The 15,646-nt window shown below is 39.0% G+C and overlaps 1 long non-coding RNA gene across 1 annotated transcript in view; it reads right to left on the reverse strand.

The window, feature by feature from the left end:
* LOC116743238 overlaps window positions 1–15,646 on the reverse strand; it is a 243,334-nt gene that overhangs the window by 30,825 nt on the left and 196,863 nt on the right. The window lies entirely within an intron of this gene.

Consider the following 15,646-nt stretch of genomic DNA (forward strand, 5'->3'; position numbering starts at 1 on the left):
TGAAACCAGTAAAACACTGTGGAAATGTCAGTGTTTGACTTCTCAGGATAGGTCCTAAAAGACATTGCAGCTCTAATTTTTTTTCTTCTCTCTTGGATCATTTGCTCTGTAAGAACAAATGAACACTCAAACCACGAACACTCAAACAGCCCTGTGGATAGGATACGTGATGAGGAACTAAGAGCTCCTGCCAAAAAGCCAGTGACAGATTGAGGCTTCCTGCCAACAATCTTGTAAGTGAGCCATCTTGGAAGCAGATCTTCCAGCCCCAGTCAAGCCCTCAGTTGACTTCATCCCAAGCCAAAAATTTAACTTCAGCCTCATTAGTGACCTCAAGCCAGAATTACCCAAGCCTAGCTGCTCTGAATTCCTGACCCACAAAAATGGTGAAATGATGTTTATTAATTTAAGTTTTGGAGTAATTTATTACATAGGAATAGACAGTATTATTGATTTTGTTACTTTGGTACTTGGAAGTGGAGCATCAGAGTAACAAATAACTAAAAGTATGGAAATGGCTTTGGAAAAGGCAGTGTGCAGAAGCACCAAAGACTCTGGGGAGAGTATTGGAGGGAGCCTCATGTGCAGTGAACAGACAGCAGAAGCCAGAATGCCTTTGAGGAAGGTATGAGTCGGGGTTGAAAGGAGATGTGCAAAAAAGTCACTGGAAATTGGAGGAAAACAGATGCTGCTATCCTGCAGTTATGTGGAAAGCAGAAAAATGTACCATGTAAAATGGGATGACCTAGTTAAGAAGATTTCAATGCAGGTGTTTAAGGTGCTGCTTAGATGCTCCTTGCTGCTTATAGTAAAATGCAAGCAGAGAGAGATAAGCTAAAGGAAAGACTTAAAAAGGAACAAGGACCTTCTGGTTTTAAAAATCCCCAGCCTCTCCAGATGACTAACAAACATGTTATAATTAAGAAATGGCTTTCAGGCGAAGATGAAGTCCAAGACGTTTCCAGGAAAATATAGTCTCATACAGATTTGATATGGTGCCTCAGAGAACTGTTCAGTCACACAATAGGGCTTCTAAGAAACTTTAGGGTGAATTTCCTCAGCAATCTCAGAAGCCCAAGTTAGAGAAGGACTTATCTCAAAAAGATTTGCAGATATGGTTTCTGTCTAATGAGGAGCACACAAAGTTTTTAAGACAATTATTTGGACAGAAACACCACTAGCTTGGACTGAATGAGACAGAAACAGCACAAAATGAAAAAGAAGAAGGTTTTGGTCTCTCAAAATTCAACTTGCAGGGAATAGGCTTGAAAGCTACACAGCTGCAACCCTGGGTTAGGGTTACCTTTCATGGAAAAGGATGAGTGAGTCAGAGAGTAGAAACTAGAGCCTAAAGGGCAGATCCATGAACCACAGAGAAGTACAACTACATCCTAATCTAGCAGCTTCCAAAATATGCCCAGTTAGATTTCAGACCACTGGTACTTGTGTGCCTCCTGTTTTCCACATTTTTACATAGAAGTGTTTATAGCAGTTATCATATGCCTATCCCACCATTGTCTGTTGGGTGTGTTAGAGGGAAATAGTGTGTCTCTCTAGGTTCACAATTGTTCAGATTAAGTGCAACTGTACTCAAGGAGTTATACTTAAAAAACTATACCTGAGGGCTTCCCTGGTGGCGCAGTGATTGGGAGTCCGCCTGCCGATGCAGGGGACGCAGGTTCGTGCCCCGGTCCGGGAGGATCCCACATGCCGCGGAGCGGCTGGGCCCGTGAGCCATGGCCGCTGAGCCTGCGCGTCCGGAGCCTGTGCTCCGCAACGGGAGAGGCCACAACAGTGAGAGGCCCTCGTACCCAAAAAAAAAAAAAAAAAAAAAACTATACCTGAGGAGGTGCATCTGTATCTGGGCCTGATTTAGATGATGGGATTTGGGACTTCAATCTGAAGTTGTACTGGGTTGAGATTTTGGGGGGTCTTGTGAGGGGTGTGAGTGCATTTTGCCTAAGGAAGAGATATGAATCATCAGTAGCTAAAAGGTAGACTAGTTGTCAGCCTCCAAAGTGGTCCCCAATGTTCCCTGACTCCTGTATTTTATATATATATGTATGCATATTATATATAATTTTACCATTATAAAGAATGTGTAGGACACCATTTATACTTTCTAAACAATCAATAATACAATAAATCAAGTTCTGATTTGTAGTGTTTGCTGATATTCATAATATAAATGTTCCCATCATGGCTGATTTCAAGCTACCAACATAATGTCACTGAATTCAGAGACAGAATGAGATTGAGATGTGCAATAGGACACACCTATATAGTATTCTCTCCATACAGATGCAAAAGACATAAAGAACCATGAGAGTATCAATAAAAGAAAAATGGAGGAAGTGAGGAGTTTTGAGGATTTATTACCTTAACTTCTAATATAATTTTTAAAATAAGGTTTATATAGTTTAATTTTTAATAATGGCTGTGTTTTACAATTGGCTTGCAAAATTCTTAAATGCTAACAATTAGCTCTCAAAAGTAGGTATGAGCCAGCTTCAGCCTACCTTGAACTGAGCCTCCTGTCAACAGCACTGCGCATGACCCATCTTGGAAGCAGGCCATTCTGTCCCCACTCAAGCCTTCAGATGACTGCAGCCCCACCTAGCATCTTTTTTTTTTTTTTTTTTTTTTTTTTTTTTTTGGCTGTGTTGGGTCTTTGTTGCTGCACGTGGGCTTTCTCTAGTTGCGGCGAGCAGGAGCTACTCTTTCTTACGGTGTGCGGGTTTCTCATTGTGGTGGCTTCTCTTCTAGTGGAGCACAGGCTCTAGGTGCATGGGCTTCGGTAGTTGTGGCTCGCGGGCTCTAGAGCACAGGCTTAGTAGTTGTGGCTCTCGGACTCAGTAGTTGTGGCGCATGGGTTTAGTTGCTCCGTGGCATGTGGGATCTTCCCGGACCAGGGCTTGAACCTGTGTCCCCTGCACTGGCAGGCAGATTCTTAACCACTGTGCCACCAGGGAAGCACCCCCACCTAACATCTTGACTACAACCTCATGAAAGACAGAAGCATCCAGCTGAGCCATCTCTGAATGCCTGACCCATAGACTCTGTGAGATGCTAAATGTTTGTTGTTTAATCCACAAAATGTCGAGGTAGTTTTCACTCAGTAACAGATAATAATATATCAGCAACAGCTGTAGCCATGGGAGAAGTTGCCTCCGTAGGTAGAGGAGTGCAGGAGGAAAATGGGGAGTCCTAGATAAGTAAGAGCAACGTTTCATGGCGGTACACTTGGCATCTCTGTAAGCACCCCAAAACTATTCGAGAGAAATTTAAGAGGGAATTGGAGTTTTACCAGGGTTGTTTTTTATTCTCATATTACCAGTGAAGTAGCTGAGGCTCAGTGAAGTAGCTGAGGCTCAGAAGGATTAAGTAGCACATCTAAAATCACACAGCCAATAAGCCAATAAAAGGTAAAACCAGGGTTTAAACCCAAATCTAAGCCTATGCTCTCCCAGGGAGACCTTAAGAAGGTTATTGGTTTTTAGAACATGTTATTGTTTATGAATAATTTGATGCCCACCCAATCTGATGAGGGAAAGGGATTATTTCTACTTTAAAATTTTTTTAATTGATATTTGTATAGCTAGTAACCAGAGCTGAAACTAGAAAATCTTCAAACTTCTAGTCTAATGTTCAAAAAAGACTACAAAATAAGTTTATTTGAGTATAAAATATGATCATGTGTATAATTAAATATTAAATGTTGTATACAGAAAAACTTGAATTCAGAATTCAAGTAAAATTCAGAATTCAATAGCCTTGTTATATTTTACTAGTCTTTCTAATTTACAGTTAGAGGCAAGAAAACATGTAACAAAAGTAAGCTTCTATGGTCAATAAATGTAGATATTTTTAAGATTTATTAAAATTTTTACTTGTTCAAAATCAGATTTCTTTTGGGCCTTATCCAGTTTGACCCAGGACCTATGGGCCCCTACTAATTTGCATGATTCCCACATACAGTATTAAAATATTTCCAAGCTCTTCAAATTATTCACCTTAACAGCTTTTCATAAGCACTTCACATAAATAGTAACACGGCTTTGTTTTCCAGATGACATTTCATGTGTCTAAATAATTCTACCAGACTTTAATGATTACATCAACTCAGGATAGCAAAGAACAAATACCAAATTTAACTTGGAACAATTTTAACGAATTCCACATTTGCTTTTCCTCTTAAGCATTTACTATTTATGACTTGGTACAGTAGGTACAGTGGTGGAAGCTCCATTAAAAAGGCCTAGAACTCTAAAGACTGGGATGCTCTCTGGGACTATGTTTGAGCAACATAAACCAAATGCCCACCCCCCAGCCCCGAGAGGTGGATTGTAAGTGTGATGATTAGAGAAACAGGATGCATCCAAAATCCAATCAGGAATACCAGAATATGGCTGCAGTCCAATCAAACCGACTAGGGTAGAATCTCAGGAAGGCATAAAATGATGTGGTCAAAGGAAATGACATCTAATTAATTGTACTGTAATTTGTAGAAGAATGTGTCAACAGAACTGGGATGGTCTTCATAAGAATCTGGGGAAAGGGAAGCAAAGATTCAGGGAAGCAGGTAACTATTCTAGGCAGTTTCTAGCATCAAATAACTCCAGACATAAGCTAGAGAATGGTCCCATTCCAGAAATAAAATGGTCCCATTCTCCTGGATTAAACATTCTCAAACAGTTTGGTCTCAGGACCCTCTTACACCTTTAAAAATTATTGAGGACCCCAAAGAGCATTTTTATATGAGTTGTATCTATTGATATTTACCATAATAGAAATTAAAGCTGAGAAAATGTTTAAATGCAAAATAATTGTACATTCCTATTAGCTGTCAGAATGACGACATCATCACAGATTCCACTGTAGACTCATGATGGAGAGTGAAAAAGGCAAATAACCTCTTAATATTATTATAAAAATGTTTTGACTTCAGAGATGCCTAAAAGGGTCTCAAGGACTTGGAGCACACCCTGTGGAGCCCTGTCCTCGATGATTCCAGTTGAACAACTGTCTAAGGGTGCGTTGACTTTCCATGTGAAACTTCCTACGGGAGAGAAAGGAATTTACCTTCTCCGCAGTCTACTCGCCTGCCTCGTTCTCAACAGCATTCTGATTTATATGCCAGACTGGAGCAACAGGCTTGTGGGAAGGGGTTTTTGCCTGAGTCTCCTCAACTGCAGTAAAACCATATCTTGGTTTCTCAAAGTTGATGCAGAACATTTCCCTCTGTAAAGCTCAAATTCAATCTCACTCTCAAACCTCACTGATCAGCACTCTCAGAAGTACTGTAAGCCACATGTTCGTAGTTACGGAGCCACAGAAAAAGTTAGAGGTATGAGTATATACACTCACTGAGCACTTACATATTCCGAGTTCTACATTCTGTGCTCAGTACTTTCCATAATATGCCACTAATTCCCACCCTGTGAGTTGGGTCTTTATAATTCTCATTTTAGAGAGGGACGAACTGAAGGGTTAAGACATTACACAAGATCATACTGGGATGTGATAAAGCTGGAATGTGAAACTTTCAATAATAACAATTGCAAAAAAAAACAGCAATTGATTATATTCTAAGTGTGTAAAAACATTGCTCTAAATACTTTATGTGGGTTTTTCATTTCTCACAGCAATTCCATAAGATAAATACTATGATTAATTTCCCATTAAATTTGAGGAAACTAAGACACAAATCGATTAAGTGAAATATGCAAGATCACACAGCACATAATTGGTGGAGCTTGAATTTGGCTGAACCCAGGCAGTCTGACTCCAGGATCCATGCTCTTAAACCCTACATTCCATTCCTTTTAGCAATCTTGTTTAATCCCAAACCTATGCTCTTAGCCTCTTATGCACTGCCTCTCAGGAAGTCTTCCAAAGAGACGCTTTGCAAAGAGGCACCATCTCCTGGCTGCAGAGTATGCACTACGGCTAATCAGTTACAATAAGATCATCTTCATAACACACATTTGTATACAAATGTATATAAACAATGCAGCTGTAAACAGTTAGGAGTAAATACACTAAATGTCTGTATGTTCTAAGGAACAAACTTGACAGAAAAACCAGTGGTTAAATTTATGGAAGTATTAAAGAATAAAAACTAAGTATAGAATGAGAGAATCCTAGAGTCTCAGAATTGTAAAGGGTCATAGTTACTACACAAGCAGAAAGGGCAGGTTGACTATGAATGGAGAGAATATTTGAATCTACGTAGAGCTTCAGACTCCACATTACTAAGCATGAATAATCTAAGGACTTTGGCAAATAAGGATAATTTCAGGCACTCTTACCCTACCTGTCTCAGGAGTACAAGTGAGGCCATTGGCCAGTTTTAAACATCCATTTATTTCTTGTGTACTCTAATTCTGAATTAGAGTAATAAGCTGCTTAACATCTTTTTTTTTTAAAGTATATCACTGTTAAACAGAATTAAAAACTGGTTCTTCAGTAATGAATTTTATGAATGCAGAATTTTTTTAAAGAGTATGACTGAAATTATTTTTTAAAGATATACCTGTCACACCTTGGTTTCATCTATATGGTTATTTATTATCCCTGTTGGCAACTGTGATGATGATTTAGCACTCTGGAATCTTGCTGACTCAAACTCCGTTTCCATTGGTAATAGTTCCATTTAAGTTCTTTTACAGACAGTTGGATATAAAGATGAACTTAGAAGTAATTCCTTTGATATTCTTTGATAACTTCAAAAAGGAAGAAATTTGGAATCTGCTTTTCAACTGAAAAATAAGTGCCAGTCATAACTGGTTCAATCCTTCCTGACCTGTGGCATTTAAATACTCTTCTTCCAGCCTAATTCCCTTTGTCCTAACCAGACAGACACTGGACTTCAGAGCTGGTAAGGAGAGTTCATGCTCCACTGTACTGACTGTAGTACTATTCACATGTAGTCACAAAACAATCTCTCTCTCACTACCCTTCCTTCCTTCACTCCTTCCCTCCCTCCCTTGAAATTCTGGACAGCTCAGGTCTTCTGTTCCAATGATCAACTTGCTTACTGGTTATAAAAATGTTCTACTCCTATTTAGAGAGAGAAGCTGGGAGTAGAATACTATCTTGGATTCAACCAAGCCTAACTGATTCAAGACTTTTCTTACTATAAGCCACATTATCAAAAATTGTTTAATAATGATTTTAAGCTACTTATACTAAAACACTTAAAAACGTGTATGACATTCTAGGCCCACATTTTTTTAAATTGGTTCTGTTTTAGGTTGAAACAGGTATGGCCAGGGGTATGGGAAAATTAAAAAAAAAAGATTTTAAAAAAGAGAAGGACTACAGTGAAAGGAAAACTTACATGAAGTTTTCAAAACTAATCGACACATTACGTGTTTTTGTGTGTGTGGGAGTGTGTGTCTTAGACAGTGAGTGGCATATAAAACACTGGACAGCATGAACAAGAGAATTCAATATGCAGATCATATAGAGAACATACATTTCAAAATTTTTAACTGAATTTGGTTGTGTAATTAATTATCCAGACAGCAGCAGCTGATAGACTCAAGATAGAAGAGTTCAAAAGAACTAGGATAAACATCTAAGAGTTTATAACTAACATCTATCTGTTATTAGTTATATCTCATAGATGCAGGAAATCAATATGTGTTCCTCATATCAGTTACTGTTTGTCCCCAAATATCTCTTGCCAAAGCACCTTGGTGCACAGTGATGGAAGATAAACAGCGAGAGGGAGTACTCTTCAATTTTTAGTTTTCAACATTTCTACGGGATGGTGTGTTTTCTTTTCTTCCTCCTTTTGTAACAGGCTTGATGTATTATCTTTATCTGAGACCATAGTGCCAACGCCAAAGAATGAACTGATAGAAGTAATGGGTCAGAGTCAGGCACTGTTCAATCTGTGACGTGATACTGTTGACAGCAACAGGGCTGCAGAACCCAGAGCACTCAGAGGCAGGTTAATGACAGCAGTGCCTGCAAAAGAACCAGCAGCAGAAGAGGCCATCATGGGACCTCCAGAGACATCAGGGTATGAAAAGATTTGAAGAACAGTGATTTCATAGATTCTTTTCTAAATCAGGCCTTCGCCATCAGCTTCTGCTAAGTTTTGGGCCCATGTCAAATGATTATCTTCAATTTGTCCCGTTGGTATTGAGACAGGATTAGTGGTGCCAGTCTTCTGCTACCTATCTCATAGAACACTGTTCAGAATAGCTGGTACTTGTAAAAAAGTTTAAGCAGGTAGATAAAAAATACTTTTCTATCTACCTTTCTATCTTGAATTAAGTAGATAAGTGTGAGCACCATGAAGAATCAGAAAGCTAGGAATCTTTCTTCAAGGAGCTTACAGTCCAGCTGAGGAGACAAAATACTGTATCTGTCATCTAATGCTACATAACAAATTACCCCGGAATTAGAAGCTTAACACTTATTATTTCACAGTGCTGTAGACCAGAGAGCTGAGAGCGGTCTGGCTGGGTGAATCGGTCTCAGAGTATCTGAGAAGGTTACAGGGGAGACATCCATTGGGGCTGCTGCAGATTTATCCCCTGAGGTAGGAAGCGCTTGCAACCTCAACCACAGAGTTGTTGTCAGGCCTCAGTTTTTTCCAGGGTGGTTTACCAGAGACTTCAGTTCTTCACCACACAGTCCTCTCCACAGGTTGTCTGAGTGCTCTCAGGATCAGGGCGTGGTAGCTGGCTTCCCTCGGGGAAAATGATGTTAGAGAGAGAATGCACCCAAGGTGGAAGCTACAGTCTTTGTACAACCTAATATCAGAAGTGATACACCATCACTCCTGCCATAGACTGTGGTCACACAGGCCAACCCTGATAAAATGTGGAAGGGGACCACGCAAGTGTGTGAAAACCAGGAGGTGGGGATCACTGGGGGCCGTCTTGGAAGCTGGCTAACAGAGACATCCTTACAGAAGCACATGTGCAAGTTCATGTATGATAATTCTGAGTGAGTGATTCAGAAACTGCATGCCGTACAAGAACATCACAGGAGGGTTAGGCTAATCAGGAAGGGGTCACGGTGCTGACGGGGCTTCCAAGAAGCCTTAAAGGATCATTTAGCATTTAAACAAGCAAACAGAAGCTGGGAAAACATTCCTGTCACGGGAAGTAGCAGGACGAAAGTGAGGAGACAATTATCTACAAGACATGCTAGAGAAGCTAGGAAGGCCAGCTAAGTGTTGCTCTGACAGCCTTCCACTCTGGGGGCCAAACTAGTTTTTCAAGAGACGGTAACACTGAGTTTTCCTGCCTAAACTTCTGATTTGTTTCTCTTTGACTCTAGAAACTGTGATACACTGAATCTTTTGAAAAATAACATTAGAGCCAGAAGTGCAGGAGGAACCTCCAAGATCATTGCATCAACACCTGGAGTACCTGTGACACCAAACAGGGAAAACTCTACATAGTCTAACGCTCCCCATGCATTTTGCGCAGCACAGCGTGTGTTACCAGATGCCATGGTTACCAGATAAAGAAAGAGACCATTATTTTTCAAATCAAAAATATCGTGCCGAAAAATGGGATTAATAAAACATTAATGAGTTCCGATGAGCTGTTTTCATGGTGTGTATTATCTAATGATTGATACTCTATCAATGAAATATTTCTAATCTCATTTAGCCTCCTAATTTATGTAGATGTGAAATCAACAAAGGAAAATGATATATCTATGTTGGAACGTTTTTCTTCTTTGAGGTTGATGTTTCATGGTGAGACGAGTGCTCAGAAGCCGCTGCACTGATCCCTCTCTTTTAGGGTGTGTGGGGCACGTCTGTAATTGGCATCTGAATGCAACAGAGGATGGAAAATATAAGTCTCCCCTGCAATCTCATAGCCTGCATGCTGGTGACTGAGGGGAAGTGACTTGTTCCAACTCCTGGGTATTCAGCACATTCCAAATTTCGTTAGTTTTGCCCTTTGCTGTCTTTTTGTGTGTGGGTAAAAGTTACATAACATAAAATTTACCACTTGAACCATTTTTAAGTATACAGTTCAGTGTTGTATAATAATTAACACACCAATTCCAGAACTTTTTCGTCAATTGAAAGTGAAAGTCTATTAAACAATAACTCTCCAGTTCCCCACTTTCAAGCCCCTAGCAAACACTTTTCTATTTTCTGTCTGTATGAATTTGACTATTACAGGTGCTTCATGTAAGCAGAATCATGCAGTTGTTGTCTTTTTGTATCTGGCTTAATCACATAGCCAAATGTCTTCAAGCTTTGTCACATGTCTTAAATATACTTTGGCCATGAAGAAAGCCAGGTTCCTTCTTAAGCATGTGGAATTTGATTATATCTTCATGTGAGACTATATGTAGTTTCACCTCCTATTAATATGCAGCATACAAGGATGTCATAGGAGGGGTAAGGGCTATACACTTTTGCCCCTGAAATAGGAACAGAGAAAAGAAAAATAGTTCAGTTGACATTGCCTCTTGAGGATGTAGGCAAGAACCTATTATTGGGATCAGAAGTAGTGAGAAGCAGAAGTTGGAGGTGAGGGGTTATGGGTGTTTCCCCTGACCCATCTGGCTCGTACCTTTTTCACATGCTCCTGAATGATCCATTTTCTGCTGAAGTGTCTCTGTTATTGCAACCATATGGCATGAACCTCTTCTAGTCTTATGCATTTCCCTTCATTGATACAAAGTAAGAGAAAAGATTTAAACCTTCACTACACTTCACTGCTTGTGAAGATCTATGGATTTTGTTGCTATTAAATGGAACCAGAAATTGTTTTAAATCTAAGTGTGTCCCAGGCAGCAATGTTACTGAATCATTTCATGACCTGAATATCACAATATTACAATATCAAATATATACAGATAGATAGATAGATAGATCACATCACACCAAGATCATTAATTAATTCATGTCTGTCTGTGTGGGTATGGGTGTATGTACGTGTATACAGTGACATAAATAAGAACAATGGGGTTTCTAGATGAATATGAAGGACAGCGAGGATAGTAAATGTCTAAGTGAATATCTGATGAGCTACAATTGGCAAACTGACCAGTCTGATACTGTTCCTGTCTTAGACATCAGAAGAGCAAAGAGGTGTGATCTTTGCAGTGGATGCCACCTCACGGTCCACAGCTGTGAAATACATAAGAATTTAAGCGGAGAGGAAAGAAGCTTTTCAGACCTGTTTGAAGAGATAACCTGAATTCCTTCAATGATCTTTAAGAGATTCAAGTAACGTATAAAACCTCCTTTTAAAATTATTTTGGCTGTTAGACTATATTTTACATGCAGTTCTATGCAGAGATGAGACCATGTGCAGCCCTATCTTTTACTACGGTTACGAGTTACACTTTCACTTTTTTCTCTCCATCAACATTAGAAGCATCACTATACGGTCTTAATTGAGCACATTCTCAGTGCACCTCTGTTTTTGTTATTCTGAGTAACTGATACCAACTGCTATAACATACAATCTCAAAACCTTAGTGACAACATGAATATTTCTCATGTTCAGGAATTCCTATGTGGATTTGCTGAGCTCTCTATTCAGGGATCCAGGAAAGAGGAAGATGGAGGAGGCACACACTCCTTGACTGCCTTGGCCAGAAGTGACGTCCGTCATTTCTGCTCACGGTCCATTGCCTCAAACTACGTGTGAAGGAGGATGAAAAATTCAGGGAAGCACATGGATGTTCACTGGGCACCAAGTATCTCTGTGATAACCATGATATAATCCTTGGGTTATACAAAAAGAAGAGAGACTGTACTTATGATCTATACATATAAGGCTCTTGTGTTTGAATACGCACAGGACAACAGCAAAACCATGGAAAATACAAAATACTGTACATGCCTCTAGTCCTTATCTGCAATTCCAAATTCCAAAATGCTCTGGAAACCAAAAGATTTTCCAGTAACTAGTTTGATGGAAAAAAACTGACCTGAACTGAAGTGAGGCTATTTATAAGGATATCTGGACCTATGGTTCTCATTTAAGGAGCTGAGAACCTGAATAAAATATATATAAATAAGGAGTAAAAATAGGGATGAAATTGGAGTTGCAGGTTAGATATATTTGATTTGTCCCTAAGCTTTTAGTCATCTGTCATGTAAACCTATTAGCCAACATTTATTGAGTATTTCCCGTGTAACAGGTATTGTTCTAAGTGCTTTGCTTATTTAATGCTCTCAACAAAACGTTGGTGTAAGTATTATTATCATCTCCATTTAACAGACACAGAAACAAAGCCCCAGCAGGTTTAGATAAGGTCTCCCATCTAAAAAGAAGGGAAGTTAGGGAGAAAATTCAGGCAAACTTATTCCAGATGCCCTTCTCTCAACTACTGTATGACACTGCTCCCACATAGTATTTAAAATCACATTAAGGAAATCCTTTCCTAGAGTCGCATCATCCAAGTGGCAGTAGAGGAGTACTCTACTGTCTATCCACCCAAAGAACACCAGACTTGACAATCGTCAACAGACAAGAGTGCCTTTGTGGAAGTCCAGTGGAAAAGTTCCAGCACATCACTGGAGGAAAAAAAAAAAAATTCCAATATTGGACACACTGAAGAGGAACAGTTTCACTTTATTTATGAAAAGGTACCCCAAGGCGGCAGAACTTCAGTGACAAGAAAGAGCTTCTCTGCCACAGGAGTTTTCTTCTATAGGGAAGATGAGAGTATATGAGTGCCAGGCTTCCTCAGCTGTGCAGGATTTCTTTTCTTTGTGGCCCAATCCAGAACACTGAGTTGTAAACTGCATGACTGGAAATGGGGGGTGGGGCCAATGAGCCCCTGTGAGAGGAGCAGCCAGGGCTTGGAATGGAATTTATCAAAGGGACAAAGATCCTACTAACTGCTTCATGGGCTCCATCAAGAAGCTCGCCTACGAGCAATTGGGGACATCTCACCTGTGGATCCCTCCAGCGGGCTCCTGGGTACCCCCAACACTCTTAGAACCACACCCACATACACACCACACCCCATGGTTGACTCCTTGTGAATGTTTCTGAGGGCAAAGGTGGGAAGAGAGAATCTTTGCAGACAGCTAGTGAGCACATGCAGAAAGTTGGCCCAGCTCTACCCTACTGGTAGAAAACACACAAGCTTAAGCATTCAGCACTACCCCAGGGAGAAAGAGAAACTTTACAGCACCCAGCCTGGATCTGCAGGATCAAGAGAAGGCACACAACTTTAAGAATTCCCCTTCAAGAAGGAAGAAATATGGAGCAAGTATCTTATTGAAAAAGTCTGATAAAGCCTCAGAAATCCTAACAGGGCTGATGGAAGGTATTTCTCTTCCAAAGCCAGTCAGTAAACACTGGAAGAAGTGACTGCTTTTACAAATGCAAAAATAGCAACACAAGGCCCCAAGAAGCATGAAAATTCAATGAACCATATGACACCACCAAAAGAGCGTAATAATTTTCTAATAAGCAACCCCAAAGAAATGATGATCTGCAATTTGCTTGACAAAGAATTCAAAATAGTTCTTTTAAGGAAGCTCAGGATAAATTCCTAGAAACAGACAACCTACCAAGACTAAATCATGAAGCAACAAAAAATCTGAACAGACTAATTACTAGCAAGAAGATTGAATCACTGATCAAAAACCTTCCAAAAAATAAAGTCCAGTCCCAGATGGCTTCACTAGTGAATTCTACCAAACATTTAAAGAAGAACTAATACCAATCCTTCTCACACTAAAAAAAAAAAAAAAGAAGAGGAGGGAATACTTCCAAACTCACTTTATGAAGCCAGCCATACTCAGATGCCAAAGCCAGACAAGGACACTAAAAGAAAAAAAAAAATTGCAGGCCAATATCACAGATGAACATAGATGCAAAATTCTCAATAAAAAATCAGCAAACTGAGTTCAACAAAGCATTAAGAGGATTGTACCATGATTAAGCGAGATTTATTCCAGGGATGCAAGGATGGTTCAACATCCACAAATCAATTAATGTGATACACCACATTAACAAAACAAAGGATAAAAATTATATGACCATATCAATAGATGTAGAAAAGCTCAGGGCAAAACTCTATATTCTTCCATGATAAAAACTCTCAAGAGACTGGGTATAGAGGGACCATACCTCAATATAATAAAGGCCATATATGACAAGCCCACAGCTAAAGTCACACTCAACAGTGAAACACTGAAAGCTAAAGGAATCATACTCCTTGATTTTAAAATATAGTAAAAGCTATAGTAATTGAAAGTATAGTATGGTGTTGGTATGAAAACAGAAATACAGACCAATGGAACAGAATAAAGAGTCCAGAAATAAAGCCATGCATTATGGTCAACAAATTTTTGACAAAGCAGCAAGAATGCACAATGAGGACAGAACGGTCTCATCAAAAAACGGTGCTAGTAAAACTGGGTATCTACATGTAAAAGAATAAAATTGGACTCAATTTACACAATACACAAAAACAACTCAAAATGTATTAAATACTTAAATATAAAGTCTGAAACTGTAAAACTCTTGAGAGAAAACAGAGGAAATAAGCTCCTTGACATTGATCTCAACAGTGATTTTTTGGATTTGACACTAAAGCAAAGGTAAAAAAAGCAAAATTCAACAAATGGGACACATCAAACTAAAAGGCTTCTGCACAGCAAAGAAAACAATTAAAATAAAAACGCTATCTATGGGATGGGAGAAAATATTTGTAAATCATATATCTGATAAGGGGTTAATATCCAAAATGTATAAGGAACTCTAACAACTCAACAGCAAAAAATAAAAACCCAACTTAAAAAATGGGAAAAGGACCTGAATAGACATTTTTCCAAATAAGATATACAAATGGTCAAGAGGTGTATGAAAAGATGCTCAACATCACCAATCTTCAACAAAATGCAAAGCAAAACCACAATGAGATACTACCTCAAACCTGGTAGGAGGGGTATCATCAAAAAGACAAAAGATAAGAGATGTTGGCGAGGATGGAGAGAAAAGGAAAAGACTTGTGCACTGTTGGTGGGAATGTAAATTGGTACAGCTAGTATGAAAAACAGTATAACGGTTTCCTAAAAAAATTAAAAATATAACTGTCATATGATCCAGCAGCACACTTCTGGGTATATATCCAAAGGAAATGAAATCAATATCTCAAAAAGATATATGTACTTCCATGTTCATTGCAGCGTTATTTAAAATAGCCAAGATGTGGAACAACCAAGTGTCTATCAATGGATGAATGGATAAAGAAAATGTGGTATAAATATATTCAATGAAATATTATTCACCCTTAAAAAAGAAGGAAATCTTGCCATTTGTGACAACATGGATGAACCTTGAGGGCATTATGCTAATTGAAATAAGCCAAACAGAGAAAGACAAATACCATATGGATACTAATACCTACATCTGAAAAAGAAAATGTGTATATATATATATTCAAATGGATAGAAACAGAGTAGAATGATGATTGCAAGGGGTTTGGGGGTGGGGGAAATGGGGAGATGTTAGTCAAAGGGCACAAGCTTTAAGTTATAAGATGCGTAAGTTCTGAGGCTTTAATGTACAACATGGTTATTCTAGTTAATAACACTATATTTTTTACTTGAAATTTGCTGAGAAAGTAGATATTTAAGGTTCTCACCAAAAACAAAGGTAACTATTTGAGGTGACAGATGTGT

This window comes from Phocoena sinus, chromosome 18, assembly GCF_008692025.1.
Source record: "Phocoena sinus isolate mPhoSin1 chromosome 18, mPhoSin1.pri, whole genome shotgun sequence".
Classification (NCBI taxonomy): Eukaryota; Metazoa; Chordata; class Mammalia; order Artiodactyla; family Phocoenidae; genus Phocoena; species Phocoena sinus.